The sequence below is a fragment of the Cnephaeus nilssonii genome, assembly GCF_951640355.1.
Source record: "Cnephaeus nilssonii genome assembly, chromosome: 13".
NCBI lineage: Eukaryota > Metazoa > Chordata > Mammalia > Chiroptera > Vespertilionidae > Cnephaeus > Cnephaeus nilssonii.
Genome location: NC_137084.1, coordinates 67820552 through 67840244, shown reverse-complemented (window position 1 = coordinate 67840244; position 19693 = coordinate 67820552). Strand labels below are relative to the sequence as shown.

At 38.6% G+C, this 19693-nt stretch overlaps 1 pseudogene across 1 annotated transcript; it reads right to left on the bottom strand.

Annotated features, from left to right (window-relative positions):
- Positions 1–13093: 13093 nt before the first annotated feature.
- LOC307110186 (PAT complex subunit CCDC47-like) lies at positions 13094–17152 on the bottom strand (annotated as a pseudogene). The gene is made up of 3 exons: positions 17136–17152; positions 14517–14713; positions 13094–13975 (listed from the first exon to the last, which is right to left on the bottom strand). The product of its transcript is annotated as a PAT complex subunit CCDC47-like (transcript).
- Positions 17153–19693: the final 2541 nt, after the last annotated feature.

The following is a 19693-nucleotide window of genomic DNA, read 5'->3' as shown; positions in this document are numbered from 1 at the left end:
TCTAGAGTTGGTCTAAAAAAGGTGATATGAAAGAACTGCCGAGAAAGATTTGGAATAGTTATAAGAATGAATGAATGAATGAAGTCTATGGATGGAGTCTTCACTTACTACAAAGGATAAAAAATACTCTAGTTTCTAGTCTCTACCTTGGAGATATAATCCTCAAAGGGGAAGCAGCTTTGTGAGCAGGGATCATGTTAGTTATGTGTTCCCTACTCTGTGTCCACTACATAATAAGGGCTTAACATGTTTATTGAATGAATGAAAACTTGTACAAGTCTGTCATCTCTCCTAAATTGCAAGTTATTTGAAAAACAGGAAGCATGTTTCACTTACTTTTTTGTGCCCAGTGGCACACATGGCCAGTAAATTAGAGTTTGCTTACTGAATTAATCAACAAATGAACAACAACAACAAAAACCAAACACATATGTACATCAAAAATGTATATGCAAGGAGGGGCAAAAGTAAGTTTACAGTTGTGAGTACACAAGACACAGGAATTTATCCTTATATTATTATTCGTTAATATATTGTTTTCCATGTGAAGAAGTATAAACCTACTTGTCCCTCACTCTGTATCTACATTCCCATTAGACTATGTCAGTGGTCGGCAAACTGTGGTGACTCACAAGCTGTGGTTTGCCGCTCTGTTGACTAATGAGTTTGCCGACCACTGGACTAAGTTTTGTGAAGGAAGAAACCATGTCTTCAGCTCTTAGCATAGTGCCTGAATCATAGTAGGTTGTCAGAAATGTTTGTAGGACTGAATAGGACTTAAGTTTGAGTAGTACCAGAGTAGTCTCATGTAACCTGGCACAGTGTTGTCTTTATTTTTTTATTTCATTTTTAAAATTTGCAATAATTACAACTATGTAATATAAATGTATTAGGGGAGGACATAAGAAAAACATCAACAACACACCCAAGGAAAATAGATTGACCATGTTCTTGTACTTCTGTAACAATAGGTAATCTTCATGAAATGGCAGTGTTCCAAGGAGTGTCCCAAGATAAATGCAATTCTAGGTACAATCCCAATACAGAGACATACAGAGGTGGGCAAAAGTACATTTACAGTTGTGAGTAGGCAAAAACTGTTTATTCCTGTAATATTTTTTGTTCTGTTTGTTTATTTTGTTTCAATTGTTGATATATGTATTTATTACCATGTTATTGTTCATTTTTTTATCTTCTTCTTAAAGACCCTTTAACATTTATTGTAATATTGGTTTGGTGTTGGTGAACTCGTTTAGCTTTTTCTTGTCTGGGAAGCTCTTTATAAGTCCTTCAATTCTAAATGATAGCTTTGCTGGGTAGAGTAATATTGCTTGCAGGTCCTTGCTTTTCATCACTTTGAATATTTCTTGCCACTCCTTCTGGCCTGCACAGTTTCTATTGAAAATCAGCTGATAGTCTATGGGAGCTCTCTTGTAGGTAACTAACTGCTTTTCTCTTGCTGCTTTTAAGATTCTCTCTTTGTCATTAACTTTTGGCATTTTAATTATGGTGAATCTTGGTTTGGACCTCTTTGGGTTCATCTTGTTTGGGACTCTCTGTGCTTCCTGGACTTGTATGTCTATTTCCATTACCAGTTTAGGGAAGTTTTCTGTCATTATTTTTTCAAATAGGTTTTCAATTTCTTTCTCTCTTCTCCACTGGCACCCACATGATGCGAATGTTGGCACACTTGAAGTTGTCCCAGAGGCTTCTTACACTTATCTTCATTTTTCTGGATTCCTTTTTCCTTTTGCGGTTATAATTGGATGTTTTTTGCTTCCTTATCCTCCAAATCTCTGATTTGATTCTCTGCTTCATCTACTCCACTGTTGATTCCCTGTAATCTATTCTTCATTTCAGTTCATATATTCTTCATTTCTGACTAGTTCTTTCTCAGGTTTTCTAGTTTTGTTTTGATGTATCCTATCTCTCTGCTAAAGTTCTCACTGAGATCATTGAGCATCCTTATAACCAGTGTTTTGAACTTTGCATCTGATAGTTTTCTTGTCTTCATTTTGTATAATACTTTTTCTGGAGTTTTGATCTATTCTTTCATTTGGGACACATTTCTTTGTCTTCTCATTTTGGCTGGCCTCTCTGTGTTTGTTTCTATGTATTAGGTACAGCTGCTGGGCTTTGTAGAGTGGCCTAATGTAGTAGGTGTTCTGTGAGGTCCAGTGGCAAAGCCTTCCTGATAACCCCAGCTGGGCACTCCAGGTACGACCTTGTGAGGGCTGCGTGCACCCTCCTATTGTCATTGAGCCTTGATTGCTTTGGCACCTAAATGGGAGGGATTTACCCCCAGGCCAATTAGCCTCAAGGACTGGCTGCAACCATTGACCACTGACCTCCAACCACAGTGGAGGGTTGGCTGTGCAGAGGCCCACCCCATAGTGTGGGACTTACATTTACAGGGCTCTGTTGCACACTGATTCTTCCTCTTGAGTGTGTTGCTTATGGAGGAGATTTGGTGATGCTTGCACGTGGTATGAAGCTGTCCACTGGGTGTGCTGTATCTGAGGCCTCCCAGGAAGTGCAATCCTAAGTTCAGCCACTGCCTGTGTTCTGCCTGGGGCCACCCTGCATGAACTACAAAGCAATCTGTAGATGGCTGCTACTTGTGCTGGGCTTGGAAGTATCCAGGAGAGGCCAAGCTGTGAACTAAGACTGGCCTGGGGCCATCAAGTGAGATGCTGCTTGTTCAAGAGATTTGAAGAAAGTCTGCCTATGTCTTTTAAATAGACACAAATTTATTTCATGATTGATGACAGATCCCAATAAGCATTTTCTGAGTTGGTGCCAGTTGAATAACATGAGCAACATATTCTGTGGACTGAAGTGGTCAAGGTGGCCTCTCAGAGCTGGTGAGACTTGATGAAGGAGGAGGGCACATTGGTGTTTTAAGAACATGAATTACACAACAGCAGAGGAAGAAGCGGGAGATGGAATGACCAGTAAGGAAGGCACAGTGTAGAAAAAGCTCTGGGCCTGGAGTGTAAAGATCTCTACTCTGAGTTCTTGTGGCTGCTTACTGGCTATGTGGCCTTGAGATTACTATAGCTGCCTTTTCTTCTTCTATGAAGTGGAGATAAGACTGATGTACATATTGCTACTATACTTAAAAGTGTTTGTAAAATGCTAAGAAAAACCTAATGATATTCTTTGAATGCGGTGGGTTCCAAATGTCTTCTGAATGGCAAAGAATACATTATATGTACTAATGAGAAGAATGGAGTCACTGGAATCTCAGCTCTTAAATCTGCCAGTAAACTTGTTAATTCTTAATGGGAAGAAAAGTAAATACATGAGCCACCGAATCTCATGATCAGAAGGAAGACTTTTTGAATCAGTTGGAAACTCCTATGAGACTCTAAAGTTATGTCAGAGATGAATAAGTCATGAGCTCTTCATGCTGATGTTATGTCTAATGGTGCTGCCTTATTTATTGAAAAAGGCAAACCACATGATTAACCATGCAGAAAAGCTTAAAAAAAAAAAAAGCTTCCTGAAGGATGGATGCTTCATTTGTTTAAAACTCTTTGCATCTTTATTTACAAATGAGTCTTTTTTTTCCCTTAACTGGTAATTTGTTTTAAATTTGGTTGTAAGATTGTTACATTGACTGTGTATGTTACACAATAATTGCAAAAAACTCAACAGTCCACCAGCTGAATAAGGGAAATATGTTTATTTTTGAACTTTAATGTATGAATTGGTTGTAACCCTGGTCTTTAACATCATGATCTAAGATTATATTTATTGGCACTTCTTTATATCCAAAGCCGTAGCACCTTTCTTTGCTTCTGAAATACCCTGCCTACCATAGTCATTGAGGGTTGGCCTCCTTATTCTGTATCTGATTAATTTTAAGAAACATTCTTTCTTGCTCATCTTTGAGCATTACCAATTTTGCATATACTTTTATTAGTGTTGATAACACTGTATTATAATGTATAATTTACATACTTTTTTTAAAACTGTCATCTCCTTAGGTATTTTTGCCTTTTATTTCTCCAGCATTCAGTATCACAGGGAAAGCACTTAATCATAGAATAGATAAATAAATGAAGATTAACAGGTACTTATCTGTTAAATGATTTTGCTTGTGTAAGATGTCTGTCTTTTGTGTATTTTTTCCACTGGGTGGCTAACATTCCACAGCCCTATTTTTAATGTTGATCCACTATTGAAGTTATTAAAAAATGAAAGCAGAACTGCATATTAAAATAAATATGACCTTTTTGCTTCCCAAATAGGCAGAATTATTTAAATTGATAATACCCATTGTCAATAAGAGTGCAAGGAAACAGGCATTCTTATATTTTTTGAAGGGAATATAAATTGGCAGACACTTCTCTGGGAGGCATTTACCAAGATATATTTAAAAGTCTTAATTATGTTTATATCCTCTCTCTTAGCAATCCAATGCCTAACAAATTATCCTAAACAATAAATTAGAAATTTCCAAAAGATTTTAACATAACATAGTTTATAGATGAGCAAAAAAGGAAATAACCAAAATGCTTAAGCATAGGAAATTGGCTGTATAAGCTATAGTATGTATATTCACACAATGGAGTGCACTGCCTTGAAAAACGCATGCTATATTATCAAAGGAAGAAGGGACAGGTTTTAAAGCAGAATGTACAATTGGTTACTCCAGTGTATATGTAAATGTATAGGAATCTCAACTCTAATTGAAAAATAAAAATATATATTATTTTTAAAAAAAGTATAGGAAAAAGACTGAAAGGCTCTATCCCAAAATAGGAAACAAGGTAGCTTTTTGCTGATAGAATTACCCAGCAGTTTTGATTTTTACTTCATTCCCTATTTCTGTAATACAGTGAGTATTACTTTCATAATTTAAAAAAGTAAGTGAAGGTTATATAAGGAAGCATATTTTCTCCTTTGCTGATTATACACATCCTCTCAGTAAAGGAAAAAGGACCAACCTTGCCCTAGCCAGTTTGGCTCAGTGGATAGAAAGTTGGCTTGCAGACTGAAGGGTTCTGGGTTTGGTTCTGGTCAAGGGCATGTACCTTGGTTTCGTGCAGGAGGCAACCAACCAATGTGTCTCTCTCACATTGATGTTTCTTTCTGTCTCTCCCTCTCCCTTCCACTCTCTCTAAAAACCAATGAGAAAAATATCCTCGAGTGAGGATTAACAAAAAAGAAAGAAAGAGAAAGGGAGGAAGGAAGGAAGGAAGGAAGGAAGGAAGGAAGGAAGGAAGGAAGGAAGGAAGGAAGGAAGGAAGGAAGGAAGGAAGGAAGGAAAGCAGGAGAAGGAGGAGGGGGGAGGGGAAGGAGGAGGAGAGAAGAAGGGGGAGGAGGAAAACCAACCTTCAAATAGGAATTTTCACCTGGACCCAGTGCAGCAGACCTTTTCCCCTAACCTGTTCCACCCTAGTTCCCATGGTAGTCATAGGAAACAGTGGAGCATTAGAAGTAACACTGATTCGTTCATTCAGGAAATACGTACTGAGACCCTACTGTGGCTTAGGAACTTGAGATACAAGGATAAGCATCAAATTCTTGAAGGCCAAATTATATTTTTTAAACTAAGAATTTAAGTATCTAGTCCAAACCTCTCTCTTTGGAGCCAGAGAAACTGGATCCCAAAGATTTGCCCAAGATTAAGTGGATAATAAATAAAATGTCTAAACCTGAATTCAGAAATTCACTTTCTAGTCTATTGCTTTTGCTGATCACTTGAGCCTCTCATTTTGTAAAACTATCATCTGTACAACTACAGATTCTCCAAGTAAAGAGAAATCTTCATGCTTGTATCTCTTACAATATCTTTAATTAGTAGCCTTGTTTTACTTTGCCTCATAGAATATATAGTTAAGGAAAACTTTACTAGTATATCAACCAATCCTTAACTATATTAGTCATTGTTAAGCTATTTTGTCCTCATATTATACATTTGCTTTATTTTAATCTAAAAGTAGACAAAAGCCAATTGACCCTCTCCCACATCTACGAGTACATCAAATTGTTGCTTCTTACTTTTAGGGAGGGGCCTTTTAGCCAGTCAGTAATTTATCCTACCTAATGTATTTACATTATGTATGGAGATTATTATGCAGATTTTATCAACTGCTGAAACACAGATACAGTATAATAACAGCACAGCACTATACTACCTGCAGTTTACCAAATGTACTTCTTTACAGGCTACCCTCTCCACCTCTTCACTCATCCTTTAAAACCCCAACATCCTCTCTTACCTTCAGTAGCATTGGTCGCAGCATATTGTATTATTCTGGCTCCTTGAAACAAGAGGCTTTTTATCTTCCTGATGTGCTTAGTTCGGTGTGAGACCCATCGCAGGTACTCAAATGTATCCTTGTTGAGAAGATGAAGAAATGGATGATGGCATACACAGACACATTTTCTTACTATGTTAAAAGGTAAAGAAAGGTTAGTTTGGCATGAATTGTTCTGCATTGGTTCCTTATGATCACAATTTTTTTATTATATTCATTGATCTGATATATATTTCTCCTGGGTTAAAGTAAAAATCTCCAGAAACCCTTTTATTTCTGAAAAATCAGGGAAAATGTATCCCCTTCTCCAGTTTTCTAATAACTGAGCTTCTGGTTCCGCATCTTTACCTTAACATTCCAGAGTGTGCTTTGGTGATTAAGTGTGTCTATTCATGAGAATTTGGGTTCCAGATATTTAGACTTACATCAGAGCAACAGTGTAATATGGTGGAATGATTACCACACAGGGAGTTGAAGGGGTGATTAATCCAAATGTAGCTACTGATTTGCTTGGCGACCTTAGCCATTTTTCATTCCAAGCCTTCCATTTTCCATCTGTAAAATAAAACCATTGGCTTCGTTCATCAAGGTCTTGTTCCTCTCCGGGATTCCACTGTGCTCTCAGTACACTGAGACCTGATCTTAGCTCTCAACGATACTGAACATTTGGACTGAACAACTGGACTAGACTTAAAGGTCAGAGCTCAGCCCAGTGTGGGAGTTGGCTCTGTAGACCTATGATTTGTTCAGGCTCTGCTTGAATATTTTCTGTAGTTCGATCTTAACTTCCACAAAGGGCCTCTCATTCCATATGACACAACCCTCGTTGCAAGTTTTTCTGACATTCACTCTAGATGTATTTATTTCTCTCAAGCTTCTGTGGATTGCTTCTGGTTTTGCCCTATGGAATGGAATTTCTCTTTTACACATGACATACCTCCAGATATTTGAAGACAATAATAATACCCCAGCCATGAGCCTCTTATTCTCCAGGTTAAAAATCTAGTTTCTTTAACAATTTCTCATATGACCAAATTGTTCCTTATTCCTGCTGCTGTATTCCAACCTGATTGTATGTTTGCACCTCAGTGACTTTGCTCATGCAATTCTTTGCTGGTGGTGGTACCCTTCCGCCCTTTCTCCATACACTGATTTACTCATTCTTCAAGGCCCAAGTTAAACCCTTTCCTCTTCCAGACATATCCTGTCCTCTGTCCTCTGTGCTTTATAAATGCTGTATTTTAAGTTTTATACTGTATTTTAAGTTTTCTTTAACATATCCAAGTGTTCTGTGATTGCAGGGACCTTAACTGACTTCTTCAATTCCTGGAACATGATGGACATGCATGAGTGAGTGAGTGAATGAATGAATGAATGAATGAATCTAACATATACTATGGATTACAGTATAAAGTAGGTGCTCAGGAAGTGTTTATAGAAGAACTAATGAATACATGGGTGAACAAATGAATACACTATTGCTTTGCTATATTTCATCTTTTGAATTCTCTTAAAATATTGGACCTAGAAAGAAACATAAAATACCAGATATCCTAGAAAGAAACATAAAATTCAGCCAGTAGAGGATGTAGAGGATTGGCTACTCACCTTTTTCTTGAAATTATCCTCTTTTAATTTCAGATTCACATTCCCATGAACAGAGAACAGGGAGGCTAAGTTAAGACCTGCTATTTTGTTTTACCTTCTGGCCTACTCTTAGCTCTCTAAGACATTCTTTTGTTTTTCACTTTCTTTCTTCCTCTGGTCTTTCATGCTTGTCTATGTAAACAGGCTTGCCTCTTTTGTCCTTATTATGACTATTGTGCTTATGGTATCACAACTTCATTTTCAAGGTCCATCTAACAATCATGAAATATCTTTCCTTAACATAAAAAAGTTAATTACTGCCCAGCCAGTGTTACCAAGTGGTTGAGTGTTGATCTATGAACCAGGAGGTCATGGTTGATTCCTGGTCAGAGCACATTCCTTGGGCTTCAGGCTTGATGCCCGTGTAGGAGGCAGCCAATCAATGATTCTCTCTCATCATTGACATTTCTCTCCTTCCTTTCTCTCTGAAACCAATAAAAATATACCAAAAAATAATAATTTTTAAAAGTTAATTACGTGCAAGACTTCAGAAAAATGATTATTTAGAAACTCTCTGTTATATTTTAAAGTGATATAAGCTTTTATAAAAATAAAAGCTATAATTTAATGCAGCCCCAGTATAGATTTATGTGCAATTTGCTCAGAACTACTTAGAATGTTATTTCCTCCAATTATTAAAATACAAATGCCTTCCATAACTTCCACATCTTATCTATCTAAGCAAATGCCTATAGATATAGGCACTGAATGGCTCATCTACAGGTGAAACAAATACAGTGTATAGGTTTGAGTGTGGGAATAATGGAAAATGCAAAACGAAATGACACCAACTATTGCTGTCAGTGCTATGACCTATCTATCCTGTTTATTTGATTGGGAAAAGGGCATGAAAAAAAGACAGTAGGGCTAAGAGAAAACCAGCAAATTCTTCAGACTTTATATATATATATATATATATATATATATATATATATATATATATATATACACATACACACACACACACACACACACACACACATATATATATAAAGAATGGAAAAACAAAACCAGAAATACTTCAGAAGTATAAACAAGCACTTAATGCCTTACTTTATTGGAAAATTATATATTCTCTAGGTTAGGGTGACCTACTCTTTTTTTTTCATTCTTGAATTATTTATTTATTTATTTTAAATTACTTTATTGATTAAGGTATCACATATTTGTCCTCAACCCATGCCCCCATTCCCATCCCAAACCCCTTCACACACATGCCCCCACCCCTCTGTTGTCCGTGATCACTGGTTAGGCTCATATGCAAGCACGTAAGTCCTTTGGTTGATCTTTCACCCTTATCCCCACCCTCCCCTACCTTCCCTCTGAGGTCTGACAGTCTGATCAATGCTGTTCTTGTTCTTCAGTCTATGTTGTTCAGCATTTCCCCTAGATGAGTGAGCTCATGTGATACTAGGAATACACTTATAGGAACCGAAAATGAGACAAGCAATAATGGTTATGCTGAGAGGCAAATGAATCAGTCTATAGTGAGTTTCTTTCTGGGCCAACAGTTCTTTTGAGTCCCAATTTCTATGTCCAACAGTTCTTTATGTGTACATAACAGCAATGATATTTCAGTTCTGGATGGTGGACAAATGGTGGTAATGCAGGTCTGACCCTCTCTGGTTTGGTCTTGGGCAATCTGCAGTGACACACATCTGCTGACTGCTAGTATGCAAGGCATCGTCAGCGTCTTCCATCCCTGGACTGTTTCTCTTCTGTCTTCATGGCTGGAGCACTCCTGTCAATTCCTCTCTGTTGCAGGAATCCACATGGTCTCAGAGTTGTTTTCTGAAAATATACAAACATATTCTCGACCAAAAGTTAATAAAGTAATCTTTTCTATAAATTTGACTTGCGATCCTTTTTCATTTTTTGCCCAAACAATTTTCATTTGGCTTGTTTTGACACCATGTATGTTTTACCTGGGTGTCTTGCTGTTAGCATTACAAATGAAAGTTAATTTTCTAAAGTAAAAATTTTTTTAGATGTAATTTATTTACAGGATATTTTTCTTTACATGATATTCTTCTACTATCCCCCCTTTTTTGGTTTAAGTATTAGGAGGCTTTTGGAAATTTTATGCTGTAATCTTGATAGCTTTTAAATTTTACTTTTTTGCACTAAAATGTGACTGCTTTAGGTTCATTATATGTTACGCAATTTTACCAATAAAAATTTTAGTTAACACTTTAGGAACAGCTTTTTTGTCCAGTACAATTGATTTTTCTGGAATATTCGCTTATTTTGATTGGCCAATTTAAATTAGTCTGAAAACTTGACTACTATTTTACTGTCAAATTTAATACTCTAACAACCATCTTATTTTACCCTGTAAATATTAGTGGAGAGGATTATTTGCCTTCTTGAGTAGGCCCTGAGCATTCCTGGTGCTAGGCTGGATTTAGATATCAAAGACCCCAGTTCCCCACATCATGGGTGCAAGACATCTTCATCAAGTCTTGTTGCAGTGAGAGGGCATCTGCTGTCGGCCAAGTCTCTGTTACCTGGGTCCCGATTTGAGCTGGGCATGGGAAGCAAAGTAGCCATGGGGACAGGAGACCTCCCTCAGCAGGGGTGAGGGTTCAGGCCCCTGCAAACTTGGGGGGGGGGTGAAGGTCTGTGCCCCACCTCTGTTGACCCCCAAGTTCTCTCCTGATGGCCCCTAGGGTGACCTACTCTTAATATCTCCTGATTGGACATGTTTTCTGAAATATATATTCTTATAAGCCTTTTCCCATAGCTTGGTATAGATGGCCTGCACCTGCAGCAGCAAGATAAAATGAATCCCCCTGTCCTCCCCTGACCCCCTTGACTGACTCATGTCCACCCCTCCGCTTGACTGACTGGTGCAACCCACATCCTGACCCTACCTTGGATACTTTTACTCTATACAAGAGAACCTAACCACCCTCTCGAGGCTAACACCAACACACAGGTCTCAGCCCACTCTGAGAGAATGCAATAGCATTGCTTAAGCTCTCAGAGCATTTCCTGTCCTGGCTTCTGTCAGTGCCAACCTAACACTCTACAATACACTTTCCAGAGAATACTTAAATGGAAAGAATAGCAACTAGGAAGAGAAAAGTACAATGAGCCATATTCTAGCAGTGACACAGCCTTCAACTTAAAATCCAAATTTAGAAAATTACTCAACTACTTACAAAATAGAAATGGTCAAGAGAATCCCCATAATATCTAAAAGTAAATGAGAAATCAGCAGAAATCAATATTTCAATGGACAACAACTTCTTTTAAATATTAAACTCCATATACTTCTGAGAAGATGATCTGTTCATGATTTTATCTTGGATGAGATAAATATATCAGGGGAATCTGTATGTCCCATTTGCGGGTCTGACCCTTCCAAAAGTCAGGCGAGAGACGACCAGTTCACTATAAACTAGAAGGTCTGTCCATTAGTAGCTGAGAGTCCACTGTTCTCTTTGCCTTCTCATAACCCTTATTTATTAGCTGTAGAAAGAGCTCTGGATCCGAAACCAGATGATTTACCTGGATGGATTCCAGGGTTTCATGAATTCCATAAGGTCCTAATAAGATAAGGCATGGAAAAGCATGTCATAGAATCTAAAATGCGGTTCAGTACTTTTAAATGGTATTAGCATCAATACTGCAATGATTAACCATGTGAAATGCATAACTGAATTCATAGAATTCCAAATTTATTAATTGTTAGACGTGATTGGAAACTAGTCTAATGCATGTGTCACCTTAAAATTTCTACAACTATGATTCACACATAATTGACCATTTAATGAACTTTTAAAGCCAATTGGTCGTTTGAATCTCTTCAGTCTATGAAGAAACAACTGGCTTGGTACATATGTGGGGAAACCAATGTTCCAAGAAGACATTCTTGCTAATGTTGGTGGGAAACTTATAATTACAAAACAAGGGTGGAATTGGCACTTAATTCATTAATTTTTGCTTAGTAAATTTGGGGAAATATCAGAGATGTTCGGAATTGTTAATGTTATCCAAAAGAGTCACCCAAAAACTCCACTACAAAAATCTGTTGTTGTTTGTGTGTGTGTGTGTGTGTGTTTAACTGCTGGGAAGTTTAAGTAATAGAAGCTATAACCCCTGAACCCACTTGGCTTGTTACTGATAGATATTGTCTATTACCATAAATGCATGATGGCAATAGATACATTTTTGCAGTAGGTCACTAGTTTACTATGTTTGGCCTTGCTTGTTCAATTCTTAAGTGGCTTTCTTCTGATATTGCTCTCTGTGTTTCCTCTGTTCCACATTACTTGACTTCTCTTTCTCTGAGACTGAAATATGTTTATATACCTTGCTTCTCATCAATAGTAATAATTTTAAAATATATACGTAAGGCATATATGAAGTTTGCATTGAACATTCAATGGGAATTTCCTAATTATAACTCTTCAAATTTACATTTCAACTGATTGAATACACTGTTCATGAAAAATAGTTATTTTCTTGCCTTTTTTAAAAAAAGAAGGAAACACTAAGCAATGTTTATTGTGCAATTCCAACAGTTATTTGTGGAATCTTTGTTTAGAGTTATTTTTATAGCCAGCCATTTCAACTGCCTAGTTTTAAACACTAAAAGCACTGATGATTCATGTTGTAATTTTAAAAATGTTTTAAGACTACTCATAATTCATATATCATTTCTTTCACAAAATAATCCAAATAATTTTATTACCTAGAAGAAAATTACTGAAACAGTGTCCTTCCAATAACTTCAAACAAAAAGTAGCAGATGAGGAAATAGTATTTCTCAGTCACTGGGAGTGTTTGAATTTTTTGTTGTTGTTAATCCTCACCAGAGAATAATTTTTTCATTGATTTTTAGAGAGAGTGGAAGGGAAGGAGCGAAGGGGAAAGAGAGAAAGAAAGTTTGATGTAAAGGGAACACACTGATTGGTTGCCTCCCGCATGTGCCCCAACCAGGGCCTGGATCAAACCTGCAACCCTGGTATGTGCCCTTGACCAGGAATTGAACCCATGACCCTTCGGTATGGGGACCAACACTCTAATCACTGAGCGACACTGGCCAGGGCGAGTGTTTGAACTTTAAAATGAGAAATGGACTGGCATTTTTTTTTTTTTTTTTTTTTACGTTTCCTGTGAATTTAGAGCTTACATGTGGCATCGGGACTCAGATCTCTGGGGAGACTTTACATGGCTTCCACCTCAATTTGTTTCATTTTCATTTGCTTCTTTTCCAATTTCTTTTGCTCACACCTCACTCAAGACAGCTTCCTCCAGCCTGAGCTGTTTCTCATCTATGATTTGCTTTTCTCTGCTCTTTTCTTCTCACACTGAGATTGTGCCACTTCTTGTCTTTGCACTTGCTTCAGCTTCTAGATGTTCTCTTGGACTTGAGCTCTGTTCTTATCTGGTTTTTGTTTGCCTTCTCTGTTGAGTCAGAACTTTTTGGCTTTGTCACTGGAATACATTGCCATGTTCATTGGAGGTAGCAAAGCCCCCATATCCTTTGGGTAGATGTTGCCTGAGCCAGGCACATGAAATGCAAACAGTAATCCTCTTTGTGTCAGGTAGTTTTAAAGGCTGACCTTCCTCTTGCATAATTTTTGGACCCAAGAACTGATCTGAAAAATGAATGGATTCAATCTGGTAAGCATAGTGTGTTCACACGTGAACCTTTGTGTCTGGCATTCCCTGTGACTTCTCCAACCTGACAGCATGGCCAAGGAGTCTGGCAGTCCATACTTTCCTCCAGACGTAGGTTTGTCACAATACCCACTCCTGCGTCTCGTTCCGCAGTCTTACCAAAGCTTTTTGAACGCCAACAGCAAGCACTTAGGTATCCAGGGCCTCATCATTCATGGTCACTTTTGTTTCCACTTGATCACTCACGGGCATCACCATCTGGGCCAGGACATTCAGTAATCCTGTCTCCTGAGGAGCCTGAGCTGACGGCATCGCTTCACAACACACTCTACCAGAAGGCCCCAGGGTGTAGATATACTCATTCCCCTGGTTCAGCTTTCCTGTGCTTGATGCTTCTACCAAGGCAAAGCTCCTCTCTGAAAGCTCTGAGTGTCAAACCAGGCCTGAGCAAGGGGACTGCTTTTCTTCTTCCCAATGAAGTAGACCAGTCACCATCAAAATCCTGTATAATTAAAGCGTAATATGCTAAGTGTCCCACTGAAAGTTCAACCCATTGGTCGACCATTCGGTCAACCACTTGACCAGTCACTATGACACACACTGACCACCAGGGGGCAGACGCTCCGACTGGTAGGTTATCTTGCTGCTGGGGTCCAGCTTATGGGGACTGGGCAAGAGGGACAGACATGCCCTGGAGCCCTCCCCTGGTCCCTCCCCTGGCCAGCCAACCTCCCGTGGTCCCTCCCCGGCCAGCTGGCCCCCATCGCCCCAATCGGGACTGGGCAAGATGGCCCCCATCGGCCCCAATTGCCAGCCAGACCAAGGGACCCTACCCGTGCACGAATTTGTGCACTGGGCCTCTAGTTTCTAGATAATATTCTCCCAATTATTCTGGAGGTGTGCAGGAACATCAACAATTGTTATTGGGTCTTTATTTTTCTAGAAGTTTCTATTTGTCTTCATAACCTTCAAATTCTTCATTGTTGGATGACTCACTCTCAGTACCTCCCTCCTGGGTATCTGCATCTTCAGAATCTCTTGGGTTTTCATCCGACCCTCCCAACTCCACAGCTGCTTTGTCTTCATCATCTTTAGTGGTAATCACCCATTGAGGAGATTTAGTGACAGCATCTTCTGTGATGTCCTCAAGTTCAGCAAAGTCACTATCATCATACTCAAGTACGTGTTCCTCAGCCTCAAAACATCAAACTTGGCTTCAGAGAAACTCCCTCCCCGCACCCTGAACACCAAAAGGACGACACAGCATGGAAGGTCTCATTGCACCTGTGTCGGGGGCTAGCAACTGGCCAGTGCTCCTGCGGCCACCACCTCTGCCCCTCTTGACTCTCAGCTGCCACTTGTGCAGTCACCGTAGTTTTATTGCCCCCAGTACCTCTAGGATAAGCTGTACCAGGCAGCTCAGTCAGCCACACCACACTTCACATAGCTTCTACCATCCATTTGGGTCTATTTTGCTAAAGTAAACTTCTTTGAAGTTATTATTCAAAAATAGGAAGCACTGAAAAATGCCTAAATGAAATTAATCTTTGACTTAAAATCTCTAGTTTTAGAGGGTCGTGGGCTATTATGGACCCTGATGATATGGTGGGAAGAGTTTCTACCTCACAGTGTTTTCAGAGCATGTAAGTGCTTGGAATAATATGGTGTCTGATATGTGATATGTGCTCAATAAATGTTTGCTATTTTCTTCTGATTATTAATTTAAATAAACTCAGGGGTATTCAGTAAGGAAATGTTTTGTCTGCCTATCTGCAGAAATGCTTCTTTCTATATGGAAATTTATTTTCCCCTTTATTATTTTTTATATCTTATTCTCCTCTCTCTCTCTCCTCCTTTGTTAACTTGTTTTTACTGTTGAAAAGTAAAGCTGTGGTTTCATGCCCCCAAAACAGCAATTCAATTCAACCTGGCCACTTAGCAGCCTGAGAGACAAAATAGTGTGCTGTGCTTTTGCTAATACTGTTTTCCTCTTGTCTCTAACCATGCAAATTCTATTCTTCAGGTTCCAACTCTTGCTCTTTTCCTAGATCAATCCAGAGCACATTAAGGTCTGTTAAACTAATCCAATGCCTACTGTCTATAGCATACATTTATTGTTCCCTATGCATCTGTTTTATGTGTTTTCTCTAAGGCAATGATTGAGGTTCCTCAGTGCCTTAGACCTCACTCCGGCAATCACCCCATCTCCTTTCCCCACCCCCCATCAAGTATCTACCATAGGGTTATACACATAATAGATTCTCCTTAGAAAATGCTCAATAAGTAGAATCACCTTACCTCACTCAAATGGTTGTTTTGATACCATGTAGTCATAACCTAATTATACCAGGAAAAAAGATCCTCTTTTTAAATAATGTATTCTACCATCCAAATTATACTCTTGTCAGAAAGTTTCTCTTAGAAATTATCCCAGTTCATCACTTTTGCAGTTAATGTTAGCATCTAGATAAAATGAAAGGAGGAAATGTGAAAATGATTATGGCTAATTATTTTGATTTTTAAAAACATTTATTTCATAAACATTTTTAAAATATATTTTTAAATATATTTTTATTGATTTCAGAGAGGAAGGGAGAGAGAGAGAGACAGAAACATCAGTGATGAGAGAGAATCATTGATTGGCGGCCTGCTGCACGCCCCACACTGGGGATCGAGCCCGAAACCTGGGCATGTGCCCTGACTGGGAATCAAATCGTGACCTCCTGGTTCATAGGTCGATGTTCAACCATTGAACCATGCTGGCTGGGTTTCATAGAGATTTTTATAAGAATTTATATTGTTTGTTCAAGGAGTTTTAAGACTTTGGAGTCTGTGATTGAAGAAGTATGTTCCCAGGTAAGTCCTAGGTATTTAAAAGTTGAGAATTGTTGTTTTGATTCTTAATGTGTTAGAAAGTGAATTCCTATTTTGCATTTCTTGTTAAACTTTGCATTATATGGTTTTTAAGCTATTTAGAGAGGTTATTGCTTGACTCAATAAGACAGATTTTTTTCTGAAAGCTGGAAATTTCTGTGTGTGTGTGTCTGTATACTCCTCCAGTCCTAAACTTTAACAAAACCCATCTTACATTATACTGTTAACTACAAGTTTGTCTATTTCTGACACCCTCCACTTCTACCAGGATATAGTTTCTCAAGCAAATATAGGTGTCTATGTTATATAACAGGTGAGGTACAGAGTAAATGTTTATTGTTTTAAACATCAAATATATTTTATATTGCTATTTAATACATATGAAGTATTGTGTATATTGAATATATATTTTTACCATGGAAAAACATCTAAGCATATATTTACTTATATTTCTTTGGTATCTTTTACCCTTCTGGGTACATAGTAGGAGATGAATATAAGTAAACCAGGCTGTATTCAATAAGAATTCAGTTTTTGTTAATGAGAACTGGGCAAATATTTAATTTATATATTAAAGCAAAACAGGAAAAAAAATAAAGCCTTCACGTGGTCTTATTTCTGGAAGAACAGCTCAGCAAGGCTGAACAAGTCTTTGTTTTCAAACTTGGTTTCCGTAGCTGGGTGAGCTTATGTATCAACCCAAAGTCTTACATAACCAGCTGAGCCATTGTCCTCTGATGTCTTCTTATTTCTGGCCAGAACATGACGGTGGCAAAATTATCCAAAACATTACATGCTAAGCCACTCTAGATAGATATAGCCAAGAATCTTGATTTTCAAAACAGAAATGGGCAACTGATTAATCTACTAAGTGGAAAATTCATCATTTTTCAGCAAATGATTTATTTTTCTTTGATTATAAGCATGTTTAGGTGGATAATGTTTTGGATGCATAAATCATTATAAAGCAAACCCTCTGTGTCCATTTTATTTATAAGAGTATCCAACTGCCCTAGCGGGTTTGGCTCAGTGGATAGAGCATCAGCCTGCGGACTGAAGGGTCCTGGGTTTGGTTCTAGTCAAGGGCACATGCCAGGGTTGTGGTCTCGATCCCCAGTAGGGGGCATGCAGGAGGCAGCTGATCATGATTCTCTCTCAACATTGATGTTTCTATCTTTCTCTTCCTCTCCCTTCCTCTCTGAAATCAATAACAGTATATATTTAAGAAAAAAAGAGTATCCGACTGACAGATATCTCTTTTCCTCCAATACTGTCTAAGAAGAAGATACCTAGTAAAATTTGCTCAACAATGTACAAAAATCAATGAAAAGACATAAATCTGAGATTGAGAATTCAAGCTCAGATAAAGTTTCAGAGCATGTTATACTCTAGGTTTATGAATTAAAACACCATTATATTCTTACACAGTTGAGCCAGCATGGTCACCATCAGACCAGCTAAGTCACGTGAACACCAAGAGGTATTCTGCTTGCCCTCCACGTCCTCTGTTTCCAGGTCCTGTCTTATTGCTCTATTCAATTCATACAAACTCCTTCCAAGGAACTTCAGGTACCTCTTATACTTAAAGAGCGGAAATAACTAATATTTATTGAGCTCCTACTATGTGCTTAGTACTTTAGAAATATTATCTCATCCAATCCTTACAATTCCTGAGGTGGATTTTATAACCCTCAGTTGACATATGGGAAAATTTATACTAATAAAGGCACACAGATAATAACTGAGAGATCTAGTACTTAATGCCAAAGTTTCTATTTTCAAGTCTTGTATGCTTATCACTATTTCAGGATCTAGTACCACATAGTGAGAGGTCAGTGAATCTTGGCTGAATGAACAGATTCCATGGATGAGTTGAATCTTTTAAAACCAGCCTTCTTTACCTCTTTCTTTCCTCCCTCCCTCCCTTCCTTCCTTCCTTCCTTCCTTCCTTCCTTCCTTCCTTCCTTCCTTCCTTCCTTCCTTCCTTCCTTTCTTCTCTCCTTCCTGCCTTTCTTTCCCATGGTAAACATTTATTGGAGTGGATTTAGGGAACTACCTCCCCTATGTGCCACGGCCTTCGCAGCTAGGTTCAGGATCTGAAGGAGGGGCTGACACACAAATGAAAACGCTATACAAGAAATATGAATTCAGAAGGCATTGGGGGCCAGTGGAGACCTCTTTCCTGAAGAGGCACACACTTCTTCTGGCCTGGTCTGCTTTTTATTTACTTGAATACACATTTACCCTTTATCAATGCATACAGGCAGATCAAAGGTAAAGTTTGGTTTACAATGTAAAGATTATCAGGTTGGGGAAATCACCTGGAGCCATTGCAATCACAGCAGGATTCATCCCTGCTGAATATCAAAGTCCATTCACCTTCCAATGTTAACTGTTGTTTGCTTTAGCCTCCGGCACCTATGAATAGAAATCACCTCCAAAATGTCCTTGACACAAAGTCCTCCAGCCCTTGTTTGTCTTTTTCTGGGAAAGGGAGATCATTAATTTGTGATATAGTCTGTTTTTTTTTAATTCTGTGGCCCATATTATTAGAAAGGCTTTCCTTATACTGAGAAGAAATGTGCTTTTGGGTGGAAGGACATTATGGTATTATGTGAAAAGCACAGGTCTGGGATTAGAAAACTGTAATTTGGATCCCAACATGCTCACTTTAGGCAAGCCCCAACCTTTCTGAACCTCTTTCCTCACCTATAAAATAGCAATTGGTTTTGCCTCCCTGGTCTAACTCTCAGGGTCCTAATGAGAAGCAGATTATCTATCTATATAAAAGCCTAAGTGACCGTTCTACCTGTCAACCATTTGACTGGTCTACTGGTCACTATGACATGCACTGACCACCAGGGGGCAGATGCTCAACGCTCAGCTGACTGATGGGCTCTAGACACAGGGCTCAAGGCTGGCTGCTGCAGCCCAGAGACCGCAGCAGAGTGGCAGCAAGCCTACTGAGCAGCGGTGGCAGGCTCAGCAGGGCTGGGATGAGCAGGAGCAGCAAGTGGCATTGGACTGCCGGTTTCGGCCCAATCCCCGCAGACCTGTGCACCGGGCCTCTAGTAATGTATAAACAGTACTTTGCAAAGAATAAATCCCAACAGAAAAGTTAGTTGTTCCCATTTCATCCTCTGGGATTTCATTGAACCATTATATTTATTATTAAAGAAAACAATTACAGGTCTCATTACATCTTCTTTTCTGTAGTCACTAGAGCTCCATTTCCTTACATATTTTTAAAAATATAAAATGAATGGGTT